Raw genomic sequence first — 12,163 nt, forward strand, 5'->3', positions numbered from 1 at the left:
ATTTTCCTTTCTTTGGGTGATCTTTCTTACATGCTTTTTGACTAGCAATCATGTCCCTTAGGTGTTGCAAGAGGTCATCTCCCTTAGAAGGAACAAAGTTTTTAGGGTATCCTGTAAATAAGAGTCGTATAAATTATCAGTGATCAGCTCTCATTATATCGTGTATAGTTGTTCATACTTTGACTGTTGAATCTTTGTCATCTATGATGCTCATTGTTTGATATCATTACACATCTTATCATCCACAATGTGACTCATGCCCATAAGAGGTCATATGTTTAATGTATGATTTCATTTGTATGCAGCTGATATGTTTTATATGAATTTTAGATTGTTGAAATTTCCTCCAACAAAGTAGTAGACTAGTAGGCGCTACGGAGCCTGTGCTGCAGCCACTTGTGTGCATAATTGCTCAAGAGACTCCGCGGGTCTTTAGAAACACAGTATAGCTGCTTATGCTTGGGCACCGATGACGACATAAGTGTTGCTTTGCTTGCTACGTATGTCTTCCTTTTGTTTTCAAAAAGTTTTGTTACCTCTTTTTTCTTCTCTTTCATTTTCTCTTTTATTTTCTGTGTAGATTTTTGGACTTTAGAACAACAAAAAATCTACATTTGTATGATTGGATATATTCTAGTCTTACAAAGGTATAATTGCTCAAGATACCATGAAACAGTTGTAGGAGAGGAAGCCCTCAACGGGAAAATTTTACCCTCGCAACACAAGTGGCTAGGAGCACAGATGCACTCTCAATAGATTGACTTTGGCAGTTACAAAAGAAAGGCATGAGATATGGCATTGCAGCTAAGTAGGTTCTAGGGCCAAGGCACCAAAAAGGGTGCATGAGAGGCTGTCCTAGAGAAAGTGTTAATCTGGAGTCCAAGGGCAAGGAATTCGTATTGGGAGGAATTGCCAGGCTTGAAGACACTCCATGGGAGCATGAGAAGAGTCCAAGGGGGGGCAGGGGGCGGGGGTAGGGGGAGGTAGAGGGATATGGGTAGGGGGAGAGGAATTAGGGGGAATGAGGCAAATGAACTGGAAAAGGCTACGAAAAGGGAAGGGGGGAGGAGGAGAGGGGGATGAGGATGAAGATGCAGCTCAGAGGAGGCAAAATTGGTGATAGGGGGGGATGAGGATTAGGGGTGGGGGGACAACAGTAGGAGGGACTAGGCCGTTATCATAAGGCATGGTTAGGGGAAACCTGGGATTGAGGGAAAGAGGTGTCCCTTAAGCCTGCTTTGCAACGTGCATTTCGATTAGCATATTTCCCTTTTATCTTTCTATAACTTGTGTCTAGCCCTCTACCATTGTGTTGTTGCTAGGCACCTCAACAATGAGAGAGGGCACATGGGTGTGTGTGTGTGTGTGTTGGGGTGGGAGGTGGGGCCAATGGTTTTGGGTTCTTCCTATCCACATCCTTATTCGAATGACGGCGAGCTGAAAAATGGCAAGAGGATTTGGCCAAGTGGCCAATGTTTGCATCTAAGGCACTGTCCATGTATTTGTGTCGCCTCCACCTTCTGGTCAAGCACACCAATCTCTAGAAGACTGTTTTGGGAGCGTGCTAGGGCTGAAACCACCACAGGCATCTTCGATACCCAGGGTCTCCAAGGCCATGTTGAAGTGAGTGCCAACAGAAGTGGGAAAACATGGCATCAAGAAATGAAGGATGTGGTGTGTCATCTCCATGGCCCGATCTTCACGATTACACCAGCCATGCAGTCTCGTTTGAACAGAGGGTATGCCACACTAGCGAGACTCGTACGTCAGTTTTTGGTTGCATTTCAGAACCCTAATACCAAGTCTCTTCTATTTGATTTGCTCGTTGGTTCAGCTCAGACGTACGTCAGTCACTTTTGAGGGACAGACCTATCGGAGACAGAGTGGTCCCATATAGAGAGACTTTAAGTTTTTGATGATCCACAGCAAGCCAACTGTCCCAAATCAGATCATACTAGCAAAGTTTGGGGCTACCCCTCTATAGCTCGATGCAATCTTCCAGGTGGTCACTAATCTCCGTAGTCAGGGAATTTGGTACCACGACAACCGGACGGCACAGATTGCCATGGCTAGCCGTAACTTTATCAATGGCACTAGAGTAGAGGGTGATCCAAGGGTGGGGACCACAGATGGACAGATTACCATTGGAGGTGAACCAAGTCATCAAAGAGGATTTCTTGCAGCTCCACATATACAAGCTTGGTTAGTACCTATTGCGCTTTCGGTTAAACTCAACTTTTCTTAGAGTAGTTGTTTACCAAACCGCTTGGGTACACCCAGATTCATCTCCCACATGCACTGACGATCTCGATTGATCAATTTTGGATATCTTCACACAGACTACGGGTTGAGACAAGACGTGATGAGGGCATCCCACATGAGAGATGGATCTGTACTCTTATGTGATATGTCAGAGACCGAGACAAATGATCACTTTGCACTTAAAGTCCCTGTGCACTACAAGATCCATGGACAACATCATTGTATACTCAGTAGCGATCTTTCCCCACTCAAAAAGTTCCTAGCACATCCTAATCAGCTATGTGTGGCCACTTTCCTTCTTGAGGCCTAAAGACACAGAGATCGGCTCATACGAGCCTAGAGAAGAGAACATGAGGGGCTGACGGTCACAACACAATCATGGATTTTCTCTCCAGTGACCCAAGCCGAGGACACGAGGGGACTAGAGATAGCAGAGAGCTAGAGTGCATGACCCAACATTCCCGATCCCAGGTGGACACCCACAAGAGCACTGCAACATATCCTCTCTTTTTGATGTGGGGAGATAGACCACTAGAGTGACGATAGCACTTGCTAGACGGCGGGCCACCGCATAGAGACCACAAAGGAGGAGGAAGGGACCTGGACAAGCCGAGCATCAACAATGATTCATCGCTAGTTTTCTCCTCGATGCCAGCCCTGATCAGATCCAGAGCCACTATTAGATGAGCTCCTCTTGTCTCTCCTCAACCTTCCAGTGGGGTTGGTCCCATAGACAGGATACATAGCTCCAATCATATGGACGGATAGCTTACCAATGGTAGATGAACAAGGGCTCCCCCTCATTGTTTTCCCCTTTGTGGCTTTTTCCCTCCCTCGCAACGACCGATGTATGTATTTTTTGGGCATAGATGCCCATTTATCGGCCCCCCCTAGCTCTCATTTGTATTTGGTTCTTTTTAGTTTCAAAGACCCTTTAGCCTTTCGTAGACATTAATTTTCTCTCTCTCTCTCTCTCTCTCTCTCTCTCTCTCCAGCATTTCATAGACATTAACTCTCTCTCTCTCTCTCTCTCTCTCTCTCTCTCTCTCTCCGTGGACATGCACGATGGAGGTTCAGCTCATCACAGCTCTGGCGGAGGGGATCGCCCGAACAGAGGCGTCACTCTCAACATGGCCCACCGGATACAGAGATCATGGAGTCCGCGCCCCCCAACACAGAGAGACGACCCGGCAGACATAGAGACGAGATATTTTTGCAGCTCACAGAAGAGCCACCATGGAATCTGGGTATGTATTTCGACTCTGAGATTGAGTACTAGTTTTGTCTGTTGAGCTTTGAGTTTTAGTTTAGTATAGTACTCAGCAAAGGGCCTTAGTGAGCCCTCTGCGTCAGCCCATAGTGGCTTGTATGAGTTACTCAGCGATTGTAGCTTATCTCACAAGCTCGTGAGGCCTCCCGAAGACGGTATTACATCTCTCTCTCTCTCTCTCTCTCTCTCTCTCATTACTAGATTCAGAGATGCCTAGGCACGTCTAGCTGCCCTCAGGAGGAGAGGGACACTCAGAGACCACCCACAGATTTCCATGGACGAGGATCTGACTCAGATACAGGTTGAGGAGCGCAAGGCGCTCATGCCTCAGAGAGATGCAGCACGAGCTCAGGGCAAGTGGGCAGTGATCAGGGATGGCAGACTCATCACAGGCACCTTGAGGCGTGCTCCCACAGTGCTTAGAGATGGCAGACCAGCAGATATAGCCCCACCTGCACCTCCTGCTCCGACCGCTTGACGGGACAGGGCCCATGGGACACACCACCCGTCAGATAGTCTACGCATCGCTGTATGGAACTGCAATGGTTCTTTTACAGCACAGCCAGGCAATCTACGGGGGGCATTCTTTGGGAGAGATATTTTTCACGGAGACACACGAGAGTCCAGAGAGACCTTTGCCACGAGTGATAGGGTATACATGGAGATCTGCTTTCAGGCAGCACACTCGGACATTTGGAGTGAGAGGATCTGGAGGAGTGGCCATTTTGTACAGAGAGCATCTCGATCGGATCATCACAGTGGAGAGAGCGGATTCACATGCCCGATTCTTGTGGGTACGCATCCGCCGCAGAGCCCCTCAGCGAGATCTTTTTATTGCAGTTTGCTACTTCCCCCCGGCGCAGTCGATCTATTCTTCCACTGGACCAGGCCAGTCCATATTTGAGGATCTCTCAGCGGACATTGCAGATTTTTCACATCGCGGAGAAGTAGATAGCCTCTGTCGGACTTCATCAGACTGCACAGTACAGCCCACAGATCAGGGACGTCAGTTACTGGAGCTCCTCACCTCGCACGATATGGTCATTTATAACGGCTTGTCCAGGTGGCCATAGTCTTCCATGCCTACATTCTCTTGTGCTTCTGGGCGTGGGTACTAGCGTGATCGACTACATCATAGGTCCCCCGACTCTAGTCCCTTCCATCCATAGCCTCACTGTTAGCCCCTTCATGCCCTCTGCCGACCATGCACTCATCCACTTTACTTTGACTCATGTCTCCCATGACCCATCCCCCCCTCGTTATCACGACCGCCAATCCTATTATGAGGTTCATTTCGACCACTAGTTCGATGATGTATATAGCCAGAACCTCAGCCGCCTACTCCGTCCTCATCTATTAGATGCTCTACCATCCACGCAGGACCGGTGGGAACTTGTACATACTTCACTCGTTTCCGCCGCTCACATGTCGTTCCCTGCCACATGTCATTCATCTAGTCCCCCACCGGTTGGTCTTGTTCCTTGCAACGGTTGGTATGACGAGGAGTGTAAGGAACTCCGCAGGAAACTTCACCTTGAGACCAAGGAGAAGTCTCCCCTCCTTGCCGAAACCAAGAGAGACTACAAGCGGTTGGTTAGGCACAAGAAACGCCAATTTCTAGCCCGGAATGAGGAGCTGAGAAGCTTGCTTTTCAGTTGTGACTCCAAGATCTATGCATCAGTTTTGGAAAGCCGTATAAATGACCATGCCGAGACGACAGGACTCAGAGCCAGAGGGCAGGCTGGATTTCGCAGGGATCATTCGACACTTGACCACATCCTCACACTCAGGGCACTTGTAGAGGAGGCGAAGTCACGAAGGCAACGGCTTTATTGTTGCTTCGTGGACTTCAGGAAGGCATTTGACACAGTTCCGCGATTGAGATTGTTTCAGAGGATTCGTCAGATGGGCTTCAGTGTGGAGAGATACAGTGGGCTATCATGGCTTTGTATGAGAGGGTCATTGGTCGGGTTCGGACACGTGAGGGGCTCTCAGAGGAGGTATGCAGCACGATTGGGGTGAAGCAGGGTTGCCCGCTCTCTCCTACTCTCTTTGGATTATATATTGATGAGCTAGAGATGTTTATACAGATGACAGGTTTGGGCTCTACTCTCTCAGGATCCTCCATTCCTATCCTCCTGTATGCGGACGATGTGGTTCTCATTTCCTCTACTGCTCAGGGCCTCTAGGCACATATTGAGGCACTCCACAGGTTTTGCCAGGACAGGGGGTTGACCGTAAACCTTGGCAAGACCAAGGTTATGGTTTTCAACACCTCTGATCGTATTTACAACACGGATGAGTTTTGCTTCACTTATGACGGACAGCCCATTGAGCTTGTTAGAGAGTACACTTATTTGGGGGCAGTTTTCAGGGGACCGGTCTTTACCATGACATATGCAGCACGAGATAGGATTAGTAAAGGGTATGCTTCGTTGACTCATCTTGAGCGTCAGTGTTTTCAGTCCCACTTTCAGCATCCCGATACGAAATCCTTGCTTTTTGATACATTGGTGAGACCAGCTGCGATGTATGCAGCTCCTTTCTGGGCAGGAGACCTCGGCGCTGCAGATTGGAGACGAGTAGAGAGGTTACAGATCATCATGTTCTCTCGGCTCATTAGGGCCAAGGCTACAATTCACGAGATCATGCTAGCAGAGTTTGGAGCTACTCCCCTTGCATTGGATGCAGCGTTTCAGTCGGTCATGTATTTGCACAGGGTAAGGGAGTTTGGAGACTCAGCAGTAGGTAGAGCTTGGTTGCCATGGTTAGCACTTGCATCTTCTATGGAGTTGGCACGATCTGGGGCCCGATACTGCTGGTACTTCAGACTCACTAGGTGGCTCACATCTCTTGGACTAGACATTGATAGACTGCCTCCCTTCCGATACAGCATGGATGCCCCTCATCTCGAGTTGACTCGCCACGAGCTTAGCCAGGTCACGAGAGCAGACTTGCTGCAGCTTCATACGTATCGCACTTGGATTTATCCCACGCAGCTTCCGACGAAGATGGCCACATATCGTGACCACTTCCTTCGGATCTCAGAGGATGGGTTTGTCATTCCACCAGGCTATACAAGTATCCACATGTCCCACTCACTGAGGATTGCCCTTGGCCAGCTTAGAGTCTCTTCGCATCAACTCGAGATAGAGGCTGGTAGGATGCGACGCATGGAGAATGGACGGCGACCAGGCCGAGAGACCAGGATCTGCCCTTGTTGCACCATGGGAGAGGTGGAGTCAGAGGAGCACTTCATTTGCAGATGCCCGCTATATTATGAGCTCAGAGGTAGATTCCACTGTCTCTTCACGGATGGCTTTGGACCTCTCACGAGTGATGGACTACGAGGATCAGCATTGCCTAGCTCTTTATGTCAGGGAGGCCACTATGCTTCGACGAGACTACCTCAGAGACCATCAGCACAGACCGGAGCGTGATAGAGCCCAGCCTGATAGAGCTCAGGCACACGCTATACCAGAGGACAGAGGCCAGGAGGAGCAGGAGGAGGTCAGAGCTCACACAGGACACATGCCTCCACCCTGTGGATGTACATATGAGATGGTTTGTAGATGCCGCAGGATCTTGTTACATAGGGGACGTACTCGCCGCTTCATCTCCAGACGATATCCAGGATTATGGCAGCTTTTCGGAGGAGACTTACTCATTGAGATCTCGCCCCACCAGCCGCTCACCTCACCTTTGCTCAGATTTGTACTCTCATAGCAGGAGGCAGAGTCGATGGACAGGATTTCCAGTATTGCTTTTGGATCAGTGATGAGGACACTCCAGTTTGGGGACTTGACATAGGGTTCACTTGGGTTCAGAGGGGTGTGCCTATCAGGTATTTGGGCTGCCAGGTCGGCTTGGGTATTTCTACCACGCAGCAGTTTGCTCCCGTGTTGGAGAGCATCAGAAGGAAGCTTCTCTTTTGGAGCTCAGCCAAGCTGGATCTTGCCTCTAGAGTTGTGGTGGTCAACCAGGTCCTCTTGGCCACGGCCTGGTTTATTTGTTCATGTTGGTGCCGTTCTAGGGACTGCATCATTCAGCTCAGAAGACCGATCAGGAACTTTCTCTGGAGTGGGCTTGATGGCACAGCAGATGCCTTAGCCAGAGTGGCTTGGGAGACCCTCATCCTCCCTACACAGGATGGGGGTCTCAATATTATTGATCCAGATTTACAGTGCAGAGCCTTACTTTGCAAGATAGTGGTGCGAGGACTTATGCCAAGACAGGAACCGTGGAAGGACTTTCTTATCAGCAGCATACAGAGGTGCACACCAGAGCCTCCTCCAGAAGTACCTCTGCTGATCCGCAGTAATACCAAAAGTCTCCCAATGAGGAACTCTGGAGGGTCTCCAGCCTCTACTACTGAGCTGAAATCTCCTGGCATTACTGACCGTGTAACGAAAGAAGGGGATGGTCTTCTCTCGATGCCCCGCGTCAATCCACTCCCACTCTCCAGGGTCCCACTGTAAATACCTGATGGGAACTCCTCCATAGAGCCAAAGTCTCCAAGACCCGGTGGAGAGTAACTGGGGGTCAGGGTCTAAGAACCACTCTGAATCTGATCCCTGCATCAAAAGGCCTACGACCCTGATAGGCTGAAAAGCAGACTCAAGCAATATATCATCTGTAGATCTGAGCAATCTGCCACCATCCTGGACACTGAAAACCAAAGCATCCTCCTGTGCATCTCGGAAGGCTAAGACCTGAAGTGGAACCCCGCCTCTCGAGAAAGTACCTGCCCAAGTGGAGGTAGTGAGAGGCAAATCATCTGTGTCTATCCAAGCCTCTGGAAGGGCTGTCTCAATCTGCAAGATCCTCCCTGCACTCCCTCTGAGATGTCCTGTCAACCTTGACTTGGTTTTCTCTGGAAGCCTACGGAAGGCTTTCCAAGATCCTAAAAAAGAAGCAGGTCCCCTCTCCCACCTGGCCCACTGCATGTAGGGTGAGGCACCCAGTGGTCTGCCACGATCATCTAAAATACTGTCGTTCCACATGATGGGCTGCCTATCAATCTCTTCCCGGGAGGAAGGAGGAATCCTCCGAAGAGAGCTTCTGAAACTAGCCCAAGCTTTCAGAATGGCAACCATGAGAGGGGATGAAGGTGATCTGAGGTGTGCTGAGGTGAAGATCCATCTAACACTGCTCATCCAGTCTCCTCCTGAGGAATCCCACAGGAATAGAAAGATCACTATCTTCTTTTGGCTTTCTATTCATGGAGGGATTGCAGTGAACCTTTGGAGGTCCAGATTCGGAGCCGACCCTACTTGCCCTCGTTGCCTTTCTGCTTCGGAGTCTATTCAGCATTGCTTATGGGATTGCAGACAGGCGAGATTGATTTGGATGGGGATAGCCAGGATCTTCAGTCACTTTGCCCATTCACCACTCTTTATGACTTGGGGCTCGGTGGCTTGGCTTTCTCTTACAGGACCTCAGGTTTTCTATGAGGGACTTGACTCCTCCCGGGCCATTTCGGTTCGACGTCATCGGGTTGAGCTCTGCTCGTTGGATGTGGTTCCACACCGTCCTTTTACAGCTGTACATGCCTCTGTGGATACTTCTTGGGAGATTATAGCGAGCATAGCAGCCTGGCATATATGGAGATCCAGATGCACAGAGGCTATGGAGGGTACTCAGGTTCATCTCTCGCACACATTGGCTAGTATCTGGACAGACATCGTACACACTCTGATGGCCGTATGGACGGGTATGCAGGGGGACTCCCGTGCAGCCTCAGCTAGGAGGGTTTCTTTCTTCAGGGAATGGAAGGATTCTCCTTTCTTCTCTGAATCTACTACAGGGTTGAGATGGCACTTTCAGCCTCAGCCTTGGTTTCTTTCCACCTCACTCTGAGGGGGGTTTTTTTATTATCCTCATGATTTCATGATGTATTCCGCTTTGAGCTTGCTCTCGCGGGTTTTTGTTCTTACTTAATAGAAGTCTTTTTCATGGAAAAAAAAAAAAAGATATGCACGGGATCCAAGAGATGATTGATTTGTAACTGACCCTAATAAGGAAGCTCGTGAAAGATGAATAGCCTCTTCGCACCACGAGGAGGCTCCTCTCCATTCACCCTCGAAGCCTGAATCCAGTCACTTTACTTCAAATATGGTGGTGGTGGATCAAGCTGGCCCCCATGCACGAGATGGTCCAGCAGAAGGTATCGAGCATGACCTTCATAAACATTTTTCCTCATATGTTTGGAGTATCGTGCAAGTGTTTTCAAACCCGGTCCACAAACAAGACAAGCATGGTACCCACTTGTAACAAGTCCTCCACGTGTGCATGAATGTGTTAGTATAAGACATGCATGCCATATTTTTGGCCTTGTACTTTCCTGGCACAAGCAGTGCAAGCATGAGGTGTCCCTTCTTTATTGTTGTTAGCCATGGTAGGATATTTTAATTCACCAAGACTATGGGCCATCTCGACCAAGATGTCGAGCGTAACCCAAAAGGGTTCACTCCATCCATGGCGAGCCCAAGATGTAAGTTGTGTGGCTCCCTTGCAAAGTCCGGCCACTGATTGTCTATGGCTTCCAAGCTGCACAATCTTTGGGAATCCTCAATGTGTCATCAGGATCTTTCTCCACTGTCCAGGACTGCCATGTCCACCTAGCAACCCTTGCCTGCATGTGACCCATCTCTTGGAGAAACCAAAAACATATTCCCACACGGAACATGTTACTAGCCAAAGGCAACCAATAGGATACACAATGAATTCAATCCCACTTGCATTCAATGCATCTTCCACTCTCAGTAGGCATTAGAATTCCAAACATTAGCCCTGCTGGGCTCCGCTCTCACACCCATGTGACCATAGGCATCCATACTCCGTGCAAACACCTGCATTTAATATGGGAGCTGTTACTTACAGCCCAAACAAGGCCACACGCTCCCTAGACAATCACAAGTGACCACTAATCCAGTGGGATACCCAAACAATGGGTGAAAGCATAATTGAGCTGCCCCGGTGATCAGAAGCACGAACAACCTCTGCAAGCATTCATTGTGAATTACCCCTGCCAACCAGGCCTTTCGAAAAACAGCTCACAAGCTGAGCAAGGATAAAGAGAAGACAACCAGCTTATCCTGGTCAATCAAGGAGCATTCAAACGAGCTCATACACGAGCTTGAGCAATTCAGCCTCCAAGTATGCATTGCCATGCCTGTAAATCAGCTTAGCCTGCTCATACAACAGCAATGGCTGAGGGAAAAGGGAAAGAAAGAGACAATAGAACGAGAACAGCCCCTTCAGGAAGTGATTCGTGGCCTGTGTACTTGGCCCTGTGAGCAGCCAGGCCCTCAAGCTTTGAAGCAGCCAGCCCTTAATTCCTGTGCTGGCTGTTCTCTGTACTAGCAGCCCACGGAGCTGCAAACGGATGCCCAGCCTCCCATACGGACTCCCAAACAGCCACAACATCCAAAACTGCTGTGCGCAGTCCACGAGGCAGATCCGTGCGTTAAAAAGCGTCAAAATGGAGAAGGCATTTTCGACAAATTAATGAAGGTTGAAAACAACCTCGGGCTAGGCTGCGAGTCAGGCCAACCAGATCTGTGTGCCAAAAAGCATCAAAATCAGCCCGTTCGTGCGTCCAAAGTCTCTCCGTTGGCTCCGGTACATGAAAAACGTGAATTCCCATCCCTTTCCTCCACCATGAAGCTTGCTGAATGCATCTAAGGATGGAAAATGCCATGTGGCATTCCCCCCTCCATTTGCCTTTTGCCCCCTCTAGTGGGACCTTTTAAAGACCCAACCAATGGCCAACTTTGGATCCTAAGCTTCTTTGACCCCTTCTTGGTCCAAACTACAAAATTCACCCCAAGGCACAATTTCTAGGAGTTCTAGCACATCAAGCAACCCTTGACCACGCTCCTTATTTTCCTAGGGTCAGGCCAACATGCATGTGCCATAAATCATGCCCTCGTGACAACATTTCTAGGCAAAATCCTAAAAGCATTTCGAAACGAGACTTGTGAAGCGTGGTTCACGAAACGTTTCTGGTAACACTATAGGGAGGTCAATATGTACATCACGATTGCTTTGTCTTGACGAATCTAAACAAAGTTCTCGAGTCTCAACCAACATCGTTCTTTGATAATTGATAGCCAAATAGTGAGGGCCAATGTTCTCATGTGGCCTCAACTCCTTGGATATGATTCGCAAGAATGCATGTCCCTAAGGAGCTTACCCATAAGAACTTACTAACTATCCCTCCTATGCAATATTCACCTAAACTAGGTACTAGCAAACTACAGCTAGCTTGGGACGTAATACATTGTTTTCTAGAAGTTTCCAAGAGCTTGAGTATGATATGGCATTGTTCGTCGCTTATAGCAGTGGCATATTTATGAGCTGAGGTAGTTCACAATATATTGAAGTTCTCTTGGTTAATAAAGGTTTCCATTTAGAAATAGAACAAAAGTTATAGTATCTGCTGTAGATATTGGCTTATGTAGCTAAGCTTGCTTCAATTAAAACATTATTGTAACAGATTAATGTCTGTATATGTTGCAAGCTGTTTGCTTTGTTTGAATTTCTTGCTTGTAGCAGGTGGGTGGTTCTCACATCTTTGGCATGCATCCGTCTTAACACTTGCATCAATTATTGTAGTGATTTATGCCA

General features: G+C 48.6%; 1 protein-coding gene across 1 annotated transcript in view; it reads left to right on the forward strand.

The window, feature by feature from the left end:
- LOC147906344 (glycosyltransferase-like At2g41451) overlaps window positions 1-12,163 on the forward strand; it is a 73,456-nt gene that overhangs the window by 39,213 nt on the left and 22,080 nt on the right. The window lies entirely within an intron of this gene.

Source organism: Dipteris shenzhenensis, chromosome 1 (genome assembly GCF_047967505.1).
Source record: "Dipteris shenzhenensis isolate YYH24624 ecotype China chromosome 1, Dip_SZ_1.0, whole genome shotgun sequence".
NCBI lineage: Eukaryota > Viridiplantae > Streptophyta > Polypodiopsida > Gleicheniales > Dipteridaceae > Dipteris > Dipteris shenzhenensis.